This window comes from Triticum aestivum, chromosome 7D, assembly GCF_018294505.1.
Source record: "Triticum aestivum cultivar Chinese Spring chromosome 7D, IWGSC CS RefSeq v2.1, whole genome shotgun sequence".
NCBI classification, from domain to species: domain Eukaryota; kingdom Viridiplantae; phylum Streptophyta; class Magnoliopsida; order Poales; family Poaceae; genus Triticum; species Triticum aestivum.
In genome coordinates, this window is record NC_057814.1 from 149,713,020 (window position 1) to 149,724,841 (window position 11,822).

The window sequence follows — 11,822 nt, forward strand, 5'->3', positions numbered from 1 at the left end:
AGTTTTATTTTCATTTACAATGCAGTGATTTGGTGGGCCTTTCGTACTGAGATTTTATGCTATCTGCTAACCAACCTATATTTATGTGGGAATTTTTTTGTGTTGATGGTTGCATGTACTATATTGGAGCTACACTATCACATGGTAGCGCTTCTTTTTTCTAGGTGGTTGGAGATGTGCGAGATTGATATATTTTTATAGGCCGGTTGTTGATGATTGATTCGAAAAATCATTGGCCCGATCAGGATCGCAAACCAAATCCAAAATTGAATACCTCAATTGAATAAAAGAACTTCAAAGTTAGGGAATATAGTGAATTAAAAGAATTGAATGGGAGAGCTTGAGAGATTGTTGACCCGGTCAAAATTAGATGACCCGATTCTAAATTAAATACCTCAATTAATTGTGAGGCCTTAAAAGTTAGAAAGCATAGTTGATAACCCACAAGTATAGGGGTTCAATTGTAGCTTTTGATAAATAGGAGTGTCGAACCCAAGGAGGAGCTAAAGGTAGAATTTATATTCTCTCAAGTTCTATCGACCACCGATACAACTCTACGCACACTTAACGTTCGCTTTACCTAGAACAAGAATAAAACTAGAAGTGCTTTGCGAGAATAAAACTACGAATAAATTCCAAGATAATAAATTTAGTAGAAAGCTTTTTGTAACACAGGAGAAAGATTTGTCCCTGGGCAATCGATAACTAGACCGGTAATCATTATTGCAATTTTATATGAGGGAGAGGCATGAGCTAACATACTTTCCGTACTTAGATCATATTCATCAAAATTATCATGTGCAATAGTAAAACGCAACCCATCAATATAATCCTTAATAAGTGAAAACTTCTCCGATATAGTGTAGTTTGGAGAATTCAAAAAGATAATAGGCCTATCATGTGTGGGTGCAATAGCAACAATTTCATTCTTAATATAAGGAACTATAGCAAGTTCATCTCCATAAACATAATTCATATTGGCATCATGGCCACAAGCATAGCAAGCATCATTTTCATCAAAAAAGGATATTTCAACGAATCAATGGGATCATAGCAATCATCATAGCATTCATCCTTCGGTAAGCACACAGGGAGATTAAACAATGTATGAGTTGAAGAGTTACTCTCATAAGAAGGTGGCAATGGGTAGCTAATCCGCTCTTCTTCCTTTTGTTCTTCGCTCTCCTCATCATCATTTTCATCCGATGAGCACACAGTGTCATCAATTTATTCTTCCATAGATTCCTGAAAAATATTAGTCTCTTCTTGGGCAGCAGAGACCTTCTCAATAAATGCATTAATAACGGCATTGTATTTATAATTATCATAGCAATATTTAAGTATAGCAAAAAAATTAGATTGGTAAACAACATCATCATAATCTTCATACTCTTTAAACAAACATTTAATTTCACAAGCACCCTTAAAAGCAACAAATTCTTCTATTCGTTCCACATCATAGCAATCATATCTACCATTAGCATAAGAAGCCAAGGTTTCATTATCATTAAATTCACATGAAAAGGGAAGGTGTTAACCCTTCATCCTAGAGCAACAAGTGTAATCATATCTCAAACATAAATTCTAAGCATACGAATGTAACATTTTAATTTGATCCCATAAGAGTTTCCCTTTTTGAGTCAAGCTATAATCCCTAAAGTATTCACGTTAATCCAATGTGTCTCCCATTATCAAGTTGAATGGGCTTTTCTCAGGATTATCAAAGTAGTGTTTAATATTCTTCACATAACGAGCATCGAGGGTTTTAGGTGGTTCCCCATCTCCATGAGTAGCAAGTACAACTAATTTTTTTGGTATTTCGCGCTCCATATCCATAACTAAAGATATAAAACAACTTACAACAAAAAATAAAAACTACTTAGTGATAAAGTAAACAAGCACACACGAGAATATTCACCCCACGCTATTTCTCCCCGGCAATGGAGCCAAAAAAGCTCTTGATAACCCACAAGTATAGGGGATCAATTGTAGCTTTTTCGATAAATAAGAGTGCCGAACCCAACGAGGAGCTAAAGATAGTATTTATATTCTCTCAAGTTCTATTGACCACCGATACAACTCTACGCACACTTAACGTTCGCTTTACCTAGAACAGGAATAAAACAAGAAGTACTTTGCGAGAATAAAACTACGATTAAATTACAAGATAATAAATTTAGTAGTTTTGTAGAAAGCTTTTTGTAACACAAGAGAAAGATTTGTCCCTAGGCAATCGATAACTAGACCGATAATCATTATTGCAATTTTATATGAGGGAGAGGCATGAGCTAACATAGTTTCCGTACTTAGATCATATGCACTTATGATTGGAACTCTAGCAAGTATCCACAACTACCAAAGATCGTTAAGGTAAAACCCAACTATAGCATTAAGTATCAAGTCCTCTTTACTCCCATACTCAACAACCCCTTTACCCGGGCGTAAACTTCTGTCACTCTAGCCACCCACCATAAGCGAATCATGAACGCATTGCAACACCCTACAGCGGGGATCCCTCACGCTTGCACGACACGGAGGGCACCATAGGATAACACCAAATAAAATATACAACTCAAACCAATCATGATCGTCAATCAACCCATATGATAAAACAGATCTACAAACATCATAGGATAACCACATATGATTAGATAATAATATATAGTGTTGAGCAACATGTTTAAGTTGAGAATTACAGCGGGAATAGAGAGGTTACACAGCTGCATAGAGGGGGAGAAAGTTGGTGTTGATGGTAGCAAGGTTGTTGGTTTAGATCGCCGTCAAGATCCTAGCCCCCGCGTCACTCCGGCGCCACCGGGAGAGAGGGGGAGAGAGCCCCCTCCTCCTCCTCCTCCTTCTTCTTCTTCCTTGGCCTCCTCCTAGATGGGAGGAGAGTTCCCCCTCTGGTCCATGGCCTCCATGGCGGTGGAGGGGCGGGAGCCCCTCCGAGATTGGATCTCTCCCTCTGTTCTCTTCTGTTTTCGCGTTCCTGTTTTCTGGCCCTTCACCATTTCTTAAATCCCCAGGACCCGTAACTCCGATTGTGCTGAAATTTGAACACGATTTTTTCCCGGATATAAGATTCCTTGCGGCCGAAGAAGAGCCCCAACCGACATGCTGTGTGCCTACTAGGCACCACCATGTGCTAGGGGGCTAGCCGCGCCCTGATGGGTACTGGAGGCCATGGGCCTCCGTATGCATTGATTACACCTCCCAAAAATCACATATATTCCAAAATAATGTTCCATAAATTTTTATCGCGTTTGGATTTCGTTTGATATGGATATTCTGCGAAACAAAAAATATGCAATAAACAAGAACTGGCACTGAGCACTGGATCAATATGTTAGTCCAAAAAAATAATATAAAATGTTGCCAAAAGTACATAAAAGTTGTATAATATTGGCATGGAATGATAAAAAAATTATAGATACGACGGAGACGTATCAATAGTGTATAGCATAAAATAATTGAATGATAAAGTTTTGAGAAATTGTTAATTGTTGACCCCATCAAAATCGGGTGACCCAATTCTAATTGGAGACCTCAATTGTACGTGGGCTCTTTAAAACTAGGGAGCTTAGTGTTATAGATGATATGACTAGTGAGCTAAATGAGCCAATGAGCCATATTCAGATGGACAATAACCAATAACTTACTCATTTTAATACTCTAAATTATTGTTTATACAGACTTTGTTGTATTAATGGCTCCAACCCTACTCGAGGTTCCATCTCCTATCCTACATGGCATGTCACATGGGCAGTAAACAAAAGTTAAGCTAGTCAACATAAGTCAATGAGGTCAATAATAATCGAATCAATCTCCCGTGGATCCAAGAAAGCCATCCCGGTCAACGAAAGTCCAAGCAGTTTTTCATGATCAATAAGTCAAATGAAGAAGATCTCATAAAAGAATAAGTCAAAGATGGACGCAAAGGAGCAAAGAGTGCCCAACCTAAGCTTATAAGCCTCTGTATGGGGTAGGGAATCCTCCCCTGATGGGCCTCCACCACCCTCATAGCACAATTAGAGGCTTATGGGCCAAATAAAAAAGATTAACTAGTTATATGCTCCCACATCGTCTTTTCTAGTCTTGGTGATGTGTTAAGGACTCCTAGCCTACATAACCCCCCGGGCATGTAAATCACTCACTCCCTAGTAGAATGAATTTAAGAGCAGGGTCACTCTCTCTTCTCCCCTTCTAGCTCTACTCTATGCTAGGAAGGTTGACAATAGAGGTCCGAGGTAGGAGAATGGCTTCTGTTGCAGTGATGGAGGTTTTTGACGATACTACCCTCGAATCAGGTGTTGGCCCCTTCATAGAAGCGGTGGGTTGGACGTGTCTAACACACAGTACGAGCGATGGTACCAGTGCGTGCGCTCGTACCACATGTCGTCTTCACTCCTGTTCTTTCGTTGCGCCTCCAACTTAGTTCCTTCTTTCTTTTTCTTGAATACGCACGAGTGTGCGTATCATATTTGAAAGAAGCAGGGGGAGAGAATCCCAACCACCGTTGATGTTACAGAGAGTGAAACACTACAACATCAACAACGCATACAACCCACCGCTCCACCCTCAGTATACAAACATGATTACTCGCTACTCGTCCACCCCGACAATAACTCAAATAGACTACCCACTTCGCCAAGCATTTCAATAACATATACAAAATATGCTCGATATGTGAAAATACAACATGGCATCACAACAAAACTCTATGATTCAAAGTATTTATTTAAGAGGCTTCAAGGAGCCATACATAGCATGATATTACAAACATGGGTCTCATGACCCAACATACAAAGTCATACAAGCAGGAAGCACATGCGGAAGCTTATCCTGTCTGAGTACGGACTGCTGAAAAGAAACAAAGCTAGGAAGCTTGTCTATCTACAAGACCCTCCATAGGAACCAGACCTCTGTCTGGGATTCCCAAGCTAATTGTTGAAGCCCACGTGGAACTGCTAGTGAGACCGAAGTCTCCTCTACAAAAACATAAATTAAGCAAACGTGAGTACAAATGTACTCAGCAAGACTTATATCAGAACTAGCTACATATGCATCAGTATCAACAATGGGGTGGTGGGGTTTAATTGCAGCAATCCAGCTTTGACTCGGTGGCTATCTTGTACTACAACTACCGGTATTTTCTTTGGGGTAAGAAAGCGCACACGAGTCCACATATTCACCATTTCAATACACCGCTATGGATCCGCTCCCGTCTCCCTACGAGAAGGCCATCCATAGCACTCATGCTTATCTTGTGCGTTTTAGAGTATCCATTTCAACTTGTCTAGGAACAATTTAAGTCTTCCATATAGTCCATATCCGAGGACGGGGCTATCCGAATAGATCATTAACCCTGCAGGGGTGTACTTCTTCACACACGCTCTCACCACTTATCGTCGTTTACACGACATGTACTCGACAACCTTCAAGCGGAAGCCCAACGAGGGTCAGCCATGACCTGACTAACCACACAAGCCTTGAAGGTTTATCGCCTATTTGAGTTCCATCCGCAAGGAATTCTGGCCGAGGTTTCCACTACGGCCCCAAACGATGTGTGCAGGGTTCCCGAGCCCACCAAACGGGTGCCTCGGTACACCGTGCTATGGTGTATCTACCGCATCATAGCCCACCCCTAGGGTCGGCGCTATGCATGGCCTCCAACACATATCCTACAAACACTAGAAACTAGTTGCAACTCCCGGACAGAGATCAATGCGATTAATAAGTCGAGAGTGGTCGAGTTACCGGAACCCAATGTGTGGTAGTAACTATCTTGGATCACAAACACCGAACTCAGTTCCTAAGGACGGTTTCAATAAGCCAACCCACCATTTACTCCTACATGGCGTCTCATCGCTACCTTTACCAAATCGTGTTCACACACTTAGTTCTCAACAGTACGACATGTGCACCACCATTCCAATCCATCCCAGACGAATCAGACCTGACACAACTCTAGGCATAGCAGCATAACAAGCAGGCATGAATGAGTAGGCACATCATGGCTCAAACAACTCCTACTCATGCTAGTGGGTTTTAACTATTTACTGTGGCAAAGACAGGTCATGCAGAGGGATGAGTTCAAATACCGCAATATATAACAAATGAATCGTTGTTGTACTAATGCAGTAAAAGAGAGCAAGAGTGAGAGAGTGGGATTGTATCGGAATGGTCAAAGGGGGTTTGATTGCCTGGCACTTCTAAAGATAGCATTGTGCCTTCATCAGTGGCATTGATCTCAGCGTCGGAACAAACATCTACCGAGAGGGAACTACCACCGGCAAACAAGAGGGAATACAATCAATGCAATGTAACAATATGATGTGTGATCATGACATTGCAATATGATAGTGTTTGAGCAAATGCAAAATGCTACCATGTTAGTTGAAGTTCATCTGAATCAAAGATTCAAATTCAAACTCCCAAAGAAGCATTTAAAATGCCTTTTATTTGATTTGACCTGATCAGCAGGAATCAGTTGTTTAAACATGCATGAAAATGCCATAAACAAATTCTTTCGATTTTTCTGTTAATATTTCATATATATATTATTTTCATTGGAGTTATAGTTTATTTTCTATGATTCTTCTAAGTTTATAGCATTTTCTGGAATTTCCTGGATCAAGAGAAACTAAGACCAAGGAGTTGTTGGTTGTTTCTCCATTGATAATCGAGGTGTTTTCTTCTTTGAGAACCGCTTAGTGGTTCCCAAGAACCAACATCTACGGCAGTTGATCCTTAAGGAGGCTCATGAATCTCCTCTCACGATTCATCCCGGTAGTACCAAAATGTATCAGGACCTATGCCAGAGGTACTGGTGGACTAGGATGAAGAGAGAAATCGCTCAGTTCATTGTTAACTGCGATGTCTGTTGTCGCGTTAACGGCCTGCTGGCACCCTTCAACCCTTAGCTATTCCTGAATGGAAATGGGATAAAATTGGTATGGACTTCATTACCAGGATTCCGAGGACCAAGAGAGGGAATAATGCTATCTTCGTCGTCATCGATCGCCTCCCCAAAGTAGCTCATTTCCTTCCTGTTCGAGAGAGTATAACTGCTAGCCAGCTAGCAGATCTATACATTTTTCGAATAGTGTCTCTTCATGGTGTTCCATTAGAGATAAACTCAGACCCTGGAAGTATTTTCACCTCTCGATTCTGGGAAAGTTTCCAAAATGCTATGGGGACTCATCTCTCTCCTTCAGCACCACCTTTGACCCTCAACCCGGTGGTCAAGTAGAATGCGCAATAAAATTCTGGAAGATATGCTCCGAGCTTTTGTTATCTCATTCAGAATGGATTGGGAGAAATGCCTTCCATTCGCCAAATTTTCCTATAAAAATAGTTATCAATCTATCTTAGGCAAGGCTCCTTTTGAAGTTCTCTATGTACAAAGGTTTCGAACGCCTCTTAAGTGGTCAGAAACCGGGGAAAGACAATTCTTTGCCCTGGATATGATTCAGGAAGCAGAAGAGCAAGTTCGCATTGTCCATGAAAACTTGAAAACATCCCAATCTCGTCAGAAGAGCCAATATGATCACCATCATAAGGATTTGACGTATGAAGTCAATGAGAAGGTGCTACCTCTTGAGATTGCGTTGGTTTTTCCCTTGAAGAGGAAAGGGTGATGCAGCAAAGTAGAGTAAGTATTTCCCTCGGTTTTGAGAACCAAGGTATCAATCCAGTAGGAGACAACGCACAAGTGATATGTCTCCATGTATCTATAATTTATGAAGTATTCATGCTGTTATATTAGCATTCTTTGATGTTTTGCAATCATTTTATAGCAACTTTATATCATTTTTTGGGACTAACCTATTGACCCGGTGCCCAGTGCCAGTTATTGTTTTTTGCTTGTTTTTTACATCGCAGGAAATCAATATCAAACGGAGTCCAAACACCGTGAAACTTTTTGTGGATTTTTTATGGACCAGAAGACCACCAATGGGCCAGAGCAGCACCTGGGGGGGGGGGAGGGCAGGGGGGCGCAACCAACCAGGGCGCGCCTGGGGGCCTAGGCGCGCCCAGGTGGGTTGTGCCCACCTCGGTGGCCTCCCGCACCCCCTCTTTACCCTATAAATTCCCAAATATTCCAAAAACCCTCGGGGTTAACCTAGATCAGAAGTTCCACTGTCGCAGGCCTCTGTAGCCACCGAAAACCAATCTAGACCCCGTTTCGGCACTCCGCCGGAGGGGGAGATCATCACCGGTGGCCATCTTCATCATCCCGGCGGCCACCACGATGAGGAGGGAGTAGTCCACCCTCGGGGCTAAGGGTTTGTACCAGTAGCTATGTGTTTAATCTCTCTCTCTCTCTCTCTCTCTCGTGTTCTTGAGATGTCATGATCTTGATGTATCACGGGCTTTGTTAATATAGTCGGATCATATGGTGTTTTCCCCTCTCTATCTTGTGATGAATTGAGTTTTCCCTTTGAGATTTCATTTTATCGGATTGAATACTTTTATGGATTTGAGAGCACTTGATATATGTCTTGCAAATGAATACTCATGGTGACAATGGGGTATCTTATTGATTCACTTGATGTATGTTTTGGCACTCAACTCGCGGATTCCCGAGGTGACATTGGGGTAATCTTTGCATAGGGGTTGATGCACGTTCTTGTCTTTGTTTCTCCGGTAGGAATCTTGGGGTACTCTTTGAGGTTCTTTGTGTTCGATTGAGTATTATGAATCCGAAATTATCTGGTGTTATTTTAGTACGAACTCTTGGATAGATCGACCAGAAAGAATAGCTTCGAGGTGGTTTCGTACCCTACAAACGATTTCTTCTTATGTTCTCCACTAGATAAGAACTTTGGAGTGATTCTGCATTGCACTTTGAGGGATGGTTATATGATCCAATTATATTAGCATTCTTGAGAGGTTGCACTAGTGAAAGTACGGACCCTAGGCCTCATTTTCAAGCATTGCAATACCGTTTGTGCTCACTTTTTTGTTACTTCCTACCTTGTTATTTTTTGTTGTTCTTATTACAAAAATCAATATCTACTATCATTACTACACTTTTATCACCATGTCTTCGCTGAACTAGTGCATGTATACAAATTCCCATTGTATTTGGTGTGTTGGGGACACAAGAGACTTTTTATTATTTGGTTGCTGGGTTGTTTGAGAGAGACCATCTTCATCCTACGCCTCCCATGGATTGATAAACCTTAGGTCATCCACTTGAGGGAAAATTGCTACTGTCCTACACAACTCTACGCTTGGAGGCCCAACACATGTCTACAAGAATAAAGTTGCGTAGTAGACATCAACAAGCCACCGAATACCTGCACAAACAAACACCAACTTGCACACAACGCGATAAAGGGGTTGTCAATCCCTTCACGATTACTTGCAAAGTGAGATCTGATATAAATGGATAAACGGTAAAGTAATATTTTTGGTTTATGGAACGGAAAGTAAAAGATTTCAAAGAAAGTAAATAGGAAACTAAAATTGTAGATCAGAAACTTATATGATGGAAAGTAGACCCGGGGGCCATAGGTTTCACTAGAGGCTTCTCTCAAGATAGAAAATATTACGGTGGGTGAACAAATTACTACCGAGCAATTGATAGAAAAGCGCATAATTATGACGATACCTAACGCAATGATCATGAACATAGGCATCACGTCCGTATCAAGTAGACCGACTCCTGCCTGCATCTACTACTATTACTCCACACATCGACCGACTCCTGCCTGCATCTAGAGTATTAAGTTCATAGAACAGAGTAATGCATTAAGTAAGATGACATGATGTAGCGGGACAAACTCAAGCAATATGATGAAAATCCCATATTGTTCTCCTCGATGGCAAGAATACAATACATGCCTTGCTACCCCTACTGTCACTGGGAAAGGACCACACAATATTGAACCCAAAGCTAAGCACTTCTCCCATTGCAAGAAAAACCAATCTAGTTGGCTAAACCAAATCGATAGTTCGAAGAGACTTGCAAAGATATCAAATCATGCATATAAGAATTCAGAGGATATTCAAATAGTATTCATAGATAAGTTGATCATAAATCCACAATTCATCGGATCTCGGCAAACACACCACAAAAAGTAACATCGAATAGATATCCAAGAACATCGAGGAGAACATGGTATTGAGAATCAAAGAGAGAGAAGAAGCCATCTAGCTACTAGCTATGGACCCGTAGGTCTGTGGTAAACAACTCACGCTTCATCGGAGAGGCAATGGTGTTGATGTAGAAGCCCTCCGTGATCGAATCCCCCTCCAGCAGGACGCCGGAAAAGGTCCCTAGATGGGATCTCACGGGTACAGAAGGTTGCGGTGGTGGAAAAGTGGTTTCGTGGCTCCCCTGGAAGGTTTTGGGATATTTGAGAATATATAGGCGGAAGAAATAGGTCGGTGGAGTCACGAGGGGCCCACAAGGGTGGGGGCATGCCCTACCCCCTGGGCGCGCCCTCCGTCCTTGTGGCCGCCTCATGGCTTTCCTGACGTGCACTCTAAGTCCGCTGGATGTCTTCTGGTCCAAGAAAAATCATCACGAAAGTTTCATTCCGGTTGGACTCCGTTTGGTATTCCTTTTCTATGAAACTCAAAAACAAGGAAAAAACAGGAACTGGCACTGGGCTCTAGGTTAATAGGTTAGTCCCAAAAATCATATAAAATAGCATATTAATTCATATAAAACATCCAAAACAGATAATATAATAGCATGGAACAATAAAAAATTATAGATACCTTGGAGACGTATCAAGCATCCCCAAGTTTAATTCCTGCGCGTCCTCGCGTAGGTAAATGATAAAAACAGAATTTTTGATGTGGAATGCTACCTAACATATTTTTACATGTAATTTTCTTTACTGTGGCATGAATGTTCAGATCCGTATGATTCAAAACAAAAGTTTAGTATTGACATAAAAACAATAATAATTCAAGCATACTAACAAGATAATTATGTCTTCTCAAAATAACATGGCCAAGGAAAGCTTATCCCTACAAAATCATATAGTTCTGGCTATGCTCCATCTTCGTCACACAAAATACTCAAATCATGCACAACCCCGATGACAAGCCAAGCAATTGTTTCATACTTTTGATGTTCTCAAACTTTTTCAACTTTCACGCAATACATGAGCGTGAGCCATGGACATAGCACTATAGGTGTAATAGACGATGGTTGTGGAGAAGACAAAAAGAAGGAGATAGTCTCACATCAACTAGGCGTATCAACGGGCTATGGAGATGCCCATCAATAGATATCAATGTGAGTGAGTAGGGATTGCCATGCAACAGATGCAGTAAAGCTATAAGTTTATGAAAGCTCAAAAAGAAAACTAAGTGGGTGTGCATCCAACTTGCTTGCTCATGAAGACCTAGGGCGTTTTGAGGAAGCCCATCATTGGAGTATACAAGCCAAGTTCTATAATGGAAAATTCCCACTAGTATACACTACAAAAAAATACACTTATGTGATGATACGTGTTTGTCACAGTAGGTCACGTTTTCTGTCATGCATGTACATCCATGACAAATTTATGACAGAATCAAGATAGTCATACCTGTGCTGTCGTAGAAGTGTTCCATGACATTACCAAAATTATCATCACAGAAGTGTCCACTTCCATGACGATAAATGGCGCGTCACAGAAGTGCTTTCGTCAAGGGTGACCGACACGTGGCATCCACCATAACAGAATGCCGTTAAGCTATCGGGTCCGGTTTTGGATCCGATAACCCGTTAACCGCCCCGACCAATGGGGATTTTCCACGTGTAAAATCATCATTGGCTGGAGGAAACACGTGTCGGCTCACCGTTGGGACAGATG